Below are 10,167 nucleotides of genomic sequence, written 5' to 3'. Positions count from 1 at the left end.
ACACTTTAATTTAATACTTTAACTAATCTACAAACATTAAAATTTTTACATTTTGAAATTTTTCTGTTTTCTAAATTTCAGTCTGAAATAATTTCATTTATAGATTTTGAAATTGAAAAACGTACGTTTAAATTTTGAACGCTTTCAATTAATTCATGATTATTAATTTTTTATAAATAAACTTTCAAGTTTACAATTCGAAATTTGAAGACTTGAATCTCATCGAGTTGAAAATTGTTCTTATTGAATAGTTGAAAATGTTTGAAATTTATATTTCCAAAGCTTTGAAGTTTTATTGATCACATTTTCAAAACTCTTAATCTACAAACATTTCAATATTCAACGTTTTGGAACTTTTTTCTTTTTTTAAATTTCAATCTGAAGCTTTACAAAATTTCAAGAGATTTCAAAAGATTTGTAAGGGTTTTAAATATTTGCGCATGTTTTAAAATATGTAAAGAAATCCTTAAATTTTTTTATAATTTAAAGGAATTTGAAAGAAATGAAAATATTTTAGAAGGGTTATTTAAAAAAATTCAAAAGTACTTTAAAAATCTTTAAAAAAAATTTTAAGGTGTGTCAAAATATTTTGAAGGAATTGGAATATTTGAGAGTATTTAAAAATGTTCCAAGGAATTTTTGATTGTTTGCGTTAATTTTATATGAGATTTGTTTTAAAATATGCATACAATTTAATATATTTATGCATATTAACTGTTATTTATAGGGGTAATAGACCCAGTTCGCCCCTGGATATTAATGATTTAATAGACAAAGTTAGATATGAAAAAAATAAGATATATATGTTCGGTTTTTATTCTTGTAGTTGATTTTTTCAATTTCTAAGAATTCTGTGAGTCACTCAAAAATATTGCGAGTTTACCGCAGCATCAACTTTGTAAATGGAAACGTTCAATTAAGTAATTTCATTTCATGATCAAATGTTTTCCAACTGTTTCTAAATTTTATTGATTCAAAAGAAAATTTTAATTGCAAATGGGTTTTCTAATATTATAGGAAATAACTCTGTTCTTAAAATTTTTCTATCCTAGTATACAATTTGTAAACTTTTTCAAACTTTGAAAGAGATAAGAAAAATGAAATAGATAATGGGCAACAAACTTAGAATATCTTAATTTTTTAAATAATTGTGTTTTGATTTTAAAACACACGAAAGAAAATCTAGAAGATTTTAGGTCAATCAAAAGATTTTTTAGGAAAACTGCATGATTTGAAAAGATATTCCGAAGGTGTAGAAGTTTTGTAAAGGTTTTAAAGTAATTTAAAATTTGAAATTTTTTAGACCATTAAAAATTTTCTATACATTTTTAAAACAATTTTTAACCATTTTATAAAATGTTGAGTATTCCGAAAAAAATGTTAGAAGCTATTGAAGAATTTTGGAAGGATGAAATTTTTTGTAAGATTCCTCTGGAAGTTTCTACAACTCTCTGAGTTTTGAAGGTCATTGTAAAAATGTAAGTTTTTATTACAAAAATTATTTAGGAATTTCAGAATTTTTTAAGAGATTAACAATATTTAAAAACATAAATAGTTTTTCGAAAAATTATTTCTTCAAATCTTTTGAAAGTCCTAAATATCTTTTAAGCTGACTCTAATTTTTCCTAATATTTTGTGTGTCCTGCAAAATAAAAAAAATGCATAAAAATTTTCTGCATTTTTTTTGGCATATTTGAAATCTTCAAAAATGGTTTTAAAATATCTCCGGAACCTTATGAAAATTATATTTATATAAGTTTAAAAAGAAACAGGTAAGCCGTGATTCCTTCTTGCCAAAACTTGGAATGTGCTTTTACCCTTGTAACAAGCAAATAGTTTTTCCAAATTTGTATTTTTTATTCAATATGATTCTAATTGCAAAAAAGATATTTTTTATTTAATTTATTTTAATCCATTTATTTATTTAATTAAAGTTCAACTAAATACTATTTAATTAGATTATATAATAAGTGCTCAAAAAAGCAGTTTTAAAGAGCTACTCATCTATTTATATTCCATTTGTTTGGCGGGCAAATACATTTCTCGGAAACTCTCCGCCGGTTCTGCGCACTGGAGGTGCTAAGAATCTGCAAGAATCGAAGATTCCCCTTCGCCCTATCAATATCATTTTAACAAATTGGGCGAATTCAAAACAAAATCACACTTTGCGGACTATTCTAATTTAATAATTTGAAATTATCTGAAATATATAAAAACTTATATCGAATTATATGGATTTAGAAAATATTGTATATAAAAATTAAAAAAAGAGATCAAACAACCACTGCATGGTCCTACTGTCAGCAACCGTCAATTAAAAATGACATCAGCTACCAGAATGTATGCAATAATTCACGCCTATGGCCACGTCTCACGATCGTGAACTGGGTGGTATATAGTAGTATTTATTTTTCTCGGAAATTTTTAAGTGTTGATACTTTTGTTTTACCGGATTATTGAGTCGACGCATTTTTTATATGTTTTAAATATTTTTAAATTTTCTTTAAAAACTATTTTTTAAATTAAAAAAAAAATTAAAACTTCACCCGGAATCTTAACTAAAAAAATTTTAATTTCTTAAAACCTTTACAAATTCTGAAAAAGAATGTAAAATATAATTTCAAAATATTCAAAAATGTAAATTCTCTTTTATCTCTTAAAAGTCTTCTCAATATTAAAATTATTTGTTGAAGTTTCAAAATTATGTTTTTAATAAATTGTAATTTTTCCTATGTTTTTAATTGTGCAAGGTTATAAAAATTACCTTAAAAATTTTCAGATTTCTTTTACAATTTTTTGAAATTTTTTAAAAAGTTGTAGAATATTCGCTCAAAATTATTTGTTGATAAATTAAATAATTTTCTTTAAAAATCTTGAAAGCTTTTAAAATATTCTCTTTAAATTAACTTTAAAAATAAAAAATTGTAAATTTTTTAAGAAAACTTAAGATAAATTTTTTATCCTTTTCAAATCTTTCAAAATTCTTAACAAGATTTTTCTTTCGAAATCTCAAAAAATCTATATTTCGCGCAACATTTATCGGCCTCACAGCAAATAACAAACGGAAAGACAATTTTGAAAGGTAATGAAAGAATATTCTTCAGATTTATATGAAAATTTAAAAGGATTTTTGTTTTTATAAATAAATTGTTACAGAAAACTTAAAAAGATTTCTAAAAATGCTGGGAAAAAATCCAAAATATATTCGGCAATTTTAAAATTTTTTAAGGCGTAAATGTTTTAAGACAAATTTGGGCGTTGAAGAATAAATATTCTATAAAAAAAAATTGTCAACTATGAAGATTAATTTTAAACTAATAAAAAATAAATATAATAGTTAAAGTTTGAACTACAAAATTTTACTTGTTGAATACTTCAATTTTCAAGCAAAAATTGTAAATGAAAAAATTAATTTTTAACCAAATATTTGCATTTTCAATAAAGAAAGGAATCTCCATACAAGCTTTACTGTCTACCAAAAACAACGAATAAAAAAAATTTCCATTTTTACATCATATTACATCAAATTAAATATTACATCAATTTATGTGAATTTAGGCAATATTGTATATGAAAATTTAAACAAAAAGATTAAACAACCATCGCATGGTTCCACCGTCAGCAACCGTCATATAAAAATGACACCAGTCCAAGCATATACGCGATAAATCATATTTACTTTTTCGGAAATGTCTGAGTGTTGATACTTTTGTTTACTGGATTCTTGAGCCAACGTATTTTTTTAATGTTTTAAAAAGTTTTAACATATTTTTAAATTTTCTTTAGAAAATTTTGTTTTTTAAATAAAAAATAAATTGCAACTTTCCCCGAAATGTTAGGCCAAAAATTTTTAATTTCTCAAATCCTTTCCAAATTCTAAATTAGAATCCAAAACTTTATTTCAAAATCTTCAGAAATCTAATTTTTCTTTTATCTTTTAAAAATCTTCTCGATATTAAAATTTTCCAGAATCTTTTTTAGCAATTTCTTGAAATGTTTTGAAAAAGTTGTAGAATATTCTCTCAAAGTTAATTTTTGATAGTTTTGAGAATTTTCTTTAAAAATCTTGAAATCTCTTTAAGTATTCTCTTGAAATGAACTTTAAAAATAAGAAAAATGGTACATTTTTTAGGAAACTTGAGAAAACTTTTTTATAATATTCAAATCTTTCCAAATTCTTAAAAAGCTTTTTCTTTCGAAATATTAAAAAATCTATATTCCGCTCAACATTTGTAGACATCTCAGCAAATAACAAACTGAAAACATCCACTAGAATCATATTCATACAAAAAATTTGAAAGAATTTCTTATTTTTTAAAATAAATTGTTAGAGAAAATTTTAAAAGATTTCTAAAAATGCTGAGAAAGAATCCATAATATCTTCAGCAATTTTAAAATTTTTTAGGACGTAAAAATTGTAAGAAAAATTTAGGTGTTGAAGTGATAAAAAATATTTTAGAAGTTTAAAAGACTTCCTAATACTTATAAAATATTTATGAAAGGACGAATTTTCCAGAAATAGTACTTCTTCTTCATTCATAATGTGCTCCCTAAGGGTTTATATGACTTCCATTCCTTACAATCTTTCCGTTTATATATATCTAGTTTCTTATTTCTATTTCCTGCGACAGCGCAATTTCGGACTTATTAACAAGCAAGTGAGCGAGCGAACGAAAGCGAGAGTTCAAGCGAGAGAGATAGCATGAGAGCGCAAGCGCATCTTAGTCTACTTAACTTTTACTTTACCATTACTTACAATTTTCACGCTTCTAATCTAAGCGACTTCCGTTTCCTTTTTCCTTTACTTTTTTATACCTCCATTTACCTTTTTCACGTGCATTCTTTCATTCTCCCTCATTCGCTCCTTTAGCACCCTCCAACTCCTTTATCCATTCTTCTCCTAATCCATCTTCCCCTAGAATCTTAACCACATTTTCTTGCCAGCTTCCTTTATCTTCCATTCCTCTCCTACATCCTTCCCATACATGCTCCCATGTTTCCTCCTCCCATTCACATATTCTACACTTTCTGTTCTCTTATTTTTCGCAGTACATCCCCTCCCTTACCTCGTTTCCCAGTCTAAATCTTGCTATTCTGGTCCATCTTCTCTCTCCCCATCCCTTTTCTAAATACTCTGTCCCTCTCTCTTTTTTCCAATTCTTCATAGTTTACTCCAGTCCCGTCTTCTATTTCTGTATAATTAAAGAACTCCCTCCTTTCTTCTTCCCATCTTGTTAATTCGATCGCCCTCCCTCTCCTCTCTTCTACCTCCATCAAACACTTTCTCGCCAACTCCCCTCCCTTTCCCTCCCCCAGCTTCGTCTCAAATTTCCATGCCCTTTTTCCCGCTCTAATACTTAACTTATCCCTTTGCGCTTCTTCTCTTACCATATATCCTGGCGTCCTCCAGTGTGCCCCTAGTGTCCACCTTATAAACCTTTCCTGTAAACTCTCAATATCTTTCCTTTCTTTTATCCCCATATCTCTGTTCCATAACCTAATACCAGCCATACCAGCGTATCAAATAACCACATTCTCCTTCTTCAATTTTTTTAAACCTTCTTTTTCCTATTCCCCATATCTGTTTCATTAACCCTGCTGTTTTTTTATCCTTTCTCTTATACGAGCTGTATGATCTCCATTCGTTTGCAAGATATATCTCAAATATTTATACTCTTTGACTTCTTCAAACTTTATTCCTTTCCATCTCCCTGTCCATTCTTTCTTCCTTCCGCCTCCTTTCTTAAACCTCATTACCTTTGTTTTTTCTACATTTACATTCAGCTTTTTCCCATCTAAGTATTTCTCTAATCCTGTAATTAATCCCGTCATCCCTTCTTCATCCTCTGCCATCAATACTTTGTCGTCTGCGTATGCCAGTGTATATATCTTTTCCTTTCTTATCCTAACTCCTCCCCAACCCTTTCTCCTCATATCATCTTCCAAGTCTTCTTTGGGTCAGCTAAGTTGCCTATTTTCGGCAGGAGTATTGTGCGCCCTTCCACCAACCACTCTGGAATAGGCTCTTCCGACTTCAAATATGAGGTGAACATACGAGCCAAATGCTGATGGGTTGAAGAAAACTTCTTCCACCTCTCTTTCTTTGTTGCCGGCTTCTTCTAGCTGTGGTAGAGTAGGTGTTCCGCTTACACAGCCCCTTTTACGGAGTAGTTCACCATGGTTTGGCAGACTTTGCTGCGAAAAGTGCGATAGCTCCAGGTCTTTCTCGCACCACATAGCATCCAGCCGTGCCATGTAACCCCGTTCACGGGCCACACTCATACGTAGCACTCTAGCAAGTCGTAATTCAGTTGCTCCGTCCACCCAAAGGTCGCGAGATCCCGCCGATCCATTTTCATTGGCTCCCCCAGCTCTAGATTGGTCGGCATTGTTGGCCGACTCATTGGCGGGAGCACTGCGCGTTCTGTTGTTTTGAACCGCACTTACTCCAACTATGTTTGGCGTTGTCATTGTTGTTCCCACGAGAATCTAGGGAAAGGGGTTCGTCCATCCTTGTAGAGCCCCGCATGCAAGGATAAGGCTGCGTACTCTGAGATGTCGCTCGGTATCCCAGAGTCACCGTTCTAGACACCTCACCCAGGTGCCATTCAGCTTTCGGCACGGTTTTCACACCTCCGCTTGAGTGTTAATTCCTTCTGGGCCACCACTGGACAATTGTCCGCGACTGCCTATTTATTTTTGTAACCATATTTAGCAGAAACCCTTGGTACAGGGAGTGCGTACGCGCTGTCCCGGACCTTCGGTTCGGTTTTGATTCCTCTAGAATCAAACCGAAGGGCTTATGACAAGGCCACCGAACGCGTCCTCAGGTTGCGGATAGAGGGTCCCTGTACCAAGGGTTTCTGCTGAATATGGTTATAAAAATAAATAGGCAGTGGCGGACAATTGTCCAGGGGTAGTCCGGAAGGAATTAACCCCCAAGCGGTGGTGTGAAAACCGTGCCCAAAGCTGAATGGCACCTGGGTGAGGTGTCTAGAACGGTGACTCTGGGATACCGGGCGACCTCTCAGAGTACGCAGCCTTATCCTTGCATGCGGGGCTCTACAAGGATTGACAAACCCCTTTCCTTAGCTTCTCGTGGGAACAACATTGACAACATCAAACATAGTTGTAGTAAGTGCGGTTAAAAACAACAGAACGCGCAGGGCTCCCGACAATGGGTCGGCCAACAATGCCGACCAATCTAGAGCTGGGGGAGCCAATGAAAATGGATTCAATGCGATGGATCGGCGGGATCTCGCAACCTTTGGGTGGACGGAGCAACTGAATCACGACTTGCTAGAGTGCTACGATGCGAGTGTGGCCCGTGAACGGGGTTACATGGCACGACTGCATGCTCTGTGGTGCGAGCAAAACCCAGAGCTATCGCGAGCTATCTGCTATCTGCGAGCTATCTGCGAAACCATGCTGAACTACTCCGTAAAAGCGGCTGTGCAAGCGAAACGCCTACTCTACCACAGCTACAACAAGCCGGCAACAAAGAAAGAGAGGCGACACTAAGACGAACCGCGGGTAGGCATCCAATAGATGAAGAGCGATGCTTCACGCCCCGGAGAAACATCAACACTAAGGTTTCTCTCAAGCCTAAAGATCTGGCTGAAATGGATGACAAGCTTCATGGACATTTTTCCGGTGAATCCGACCTCTGGGCTACCAATTATTGTGTGTATAATGCAGCGAGAGCTTTGCCCGATGCGAACCGTAAAACAAAACCAACAGCTGATCATAAGACCAAAAGACGAATGAATCAACTTGCCATAAATATAGGCTGGGCAAGACAGTACGTGTCCCGCATTCAATGTGTGATTGACTACATCACATCTGGCAGGAATTTTTACCGCCAAGGTTCGAAAGTTCGCGCGCGAACTCCGGACCCGTTATTACACACTTAACAAGTCAAAGCTGCTGACCATCAGGAAGCATATTGTTGAGAGAATACGTATACTATCTGACGCTAAGAGAAGTCTAGAGCGGAGGGAGAGGTGGGTCAAAGAAAATCAACAGTTTCTCTCTGACTTATCTCGACTCTTCCAATACCCTCCAGTTACTGTCGAACACACCCAAACCAGAGGAGGTCGAAGTATTTTGGAGAGAAGTCTACGAAGATCAGCATAGACTGGACGAAGACTCAGAAAATATAAATAGCTTCAAGGAGTTATGTGTTGCCCTCATAACACCTGATAAAGAATGCCCACCCATCACTACCGAGGAGGTGAAAAAAAGTATTAAGAGGGATGAAGAACTATTCCACACTGGGACCAGATTGTATCAAAACCTTCTGGTGGAAGAAGTTTTCTTCAACCCATCAGCATTTGGCCCGTATTTTCACCTCATATTTGAAGTCGGAAGAGCCGATTCCAGGGTGGTTGGTGGAAGGTCGCACAATACTCCTGCCGAAAATAGGCAACTTAACTGACCCGAAGAACTACAGGCCAATAACTTGTCTGAACACGCTTTATAAGATATTCACAGCTATTGTCGAACGATATACTAAGGAAATTGGAATGGAATTTGGTTTAGACAAATGCGCCAAGGTTTATTTGAAGCGAGGAAAACTTAATGGCATCCCTGAAGATCCTGAGCTCGTTGATAGAAGCGCCATACGACACCTTTGCGCTGGAGAGACTTATACATACCTGGGCGTGCCACAGAGCTGCATTCAGGATGTGACATCTATAAAGGACACTCTCCGAAGCAGATACAAACGTCTCATCCGACAGATTTGGTCTTCCGAACTGTCGGCAAGGAACAAAGTATCTGCAACGAACATGCTTGCCATCCCGGTACTACTCTATTCATTTGGAGTAGTTCCATGGACGAAGAACGAGCTTAGATCTCTTGATATCGGGACAAGAAAGGTTATGCACATCAACAAAAGCATGCATCTTAAGTCTTCCGTTCCGCGACTGTACATCTCACTCCGTCAAGAGGGTCGCGGAGTAATGAGTCTTGAATGTCTTCATAACAGGATTATTCTGGGTACAGCCTATTAAGTTGCAAATGGAAGAGACCCTCTTCTTAAAATGGTCAGAAATCACGAAGAAGTGGGCAAATGAGCATTTCTGTACAAAGCAGCGGAGGAGGCTGCTGAAACACTCGGACTTGACTTCAGTATTAGGTGTGAGCAAAATGCATCAAATCTTATCTATCTCGAGTACTCACTCCTGAAAGCCTGGATTAAGAAAGTACAAGAGAAAAACTTTCGTGAACAGCTCCTCGATAAGAGGATGCACGGTATCTTCCACAGAAATGTGAAGGATCAGTCAATGTCTTGTGAGCTAACGTTTGCTTTCCTTAAATCGCCCGGATTGAAGTCTGGTACAGAGGGTTTCATTTTTGCATGCCAAGATGGTGTCATTTCCACCTTAACATACCGTCGCGACATTTTGAGCCAATACATTCCCGATGATAGCTGCAGGGCGTGCCATGCACGCCCCGAGCATTTAGCTCACATACTATCCAGTTGTCCAACTCACGCGGGAACGACCTACATTGAAAGGCACAATGCGGCACTAAGAGTGGTTTATTACCATCTCTGTCACTCCTACGGCATTCACCTTAATATCGCTCCTCTAAATGCTCCTATTGAAATTGAGTAAATTGTCGAGAAAGGGAAGTGCCGCATATACTGGAACTTTATATTCTCGACAATTGTTTCTGTTGCTCACTCGAGGCCTGACATGGTTCTTCTTGACTTCGAGAAGCGAACCATGTTCGTTATCGAATTTTCGGCACCAGCTGACAAAAACATCATAGCCAAGGAGAATGAAAAGAAAGAGAGGTATCGGGACCTTATAAGGCAGTTGCAACGATTGTACCCGGAATATTCTGTTAAACTGATCGTCCTTATCATCAGCGCTCTTGGAGGTGCCAAGCTTTCACTTGCTACTGGTCTAAAAAGCATCCCTGCGTGTCAACAATATGCTAGAACACTTGCGGGAAAAATGCAGAAGGCGGTCGTCCTTAGGTCGCTCCGTGTTCTTAGGGTGCACGAGGCTTTTCCTGGATCGTCGTATTGATTCCTCTACAGATTGTAACCACCTATCTCACGGTGTTGAGACGTGGTTGTGGCTGAAATTTTACCGCGATTTCGCTGGAAGCGGCTGCAATTTTTCAGATTAGCACCCGATCCCGGCGAAATCCTGC

This window comes from Belonocnema kinseyi, chromosome 1, assembly GCF_010883055.1.
Source record: "Belonocnema kinseyi isolate 2016_QV_RU_SX_M_011 chromosome 1, B_treatae_v1, whole genome shotgun sequence".
Taxonomy (NCBI): Eukaryota; Metazoa; Arthropoda; class Insecta; order Hymenoptera; family Cynipidae; genus Belonocnema; species Belonocnema kinseyi.
Note: the sequence above shows the minus strand (reverse complement) of the source record.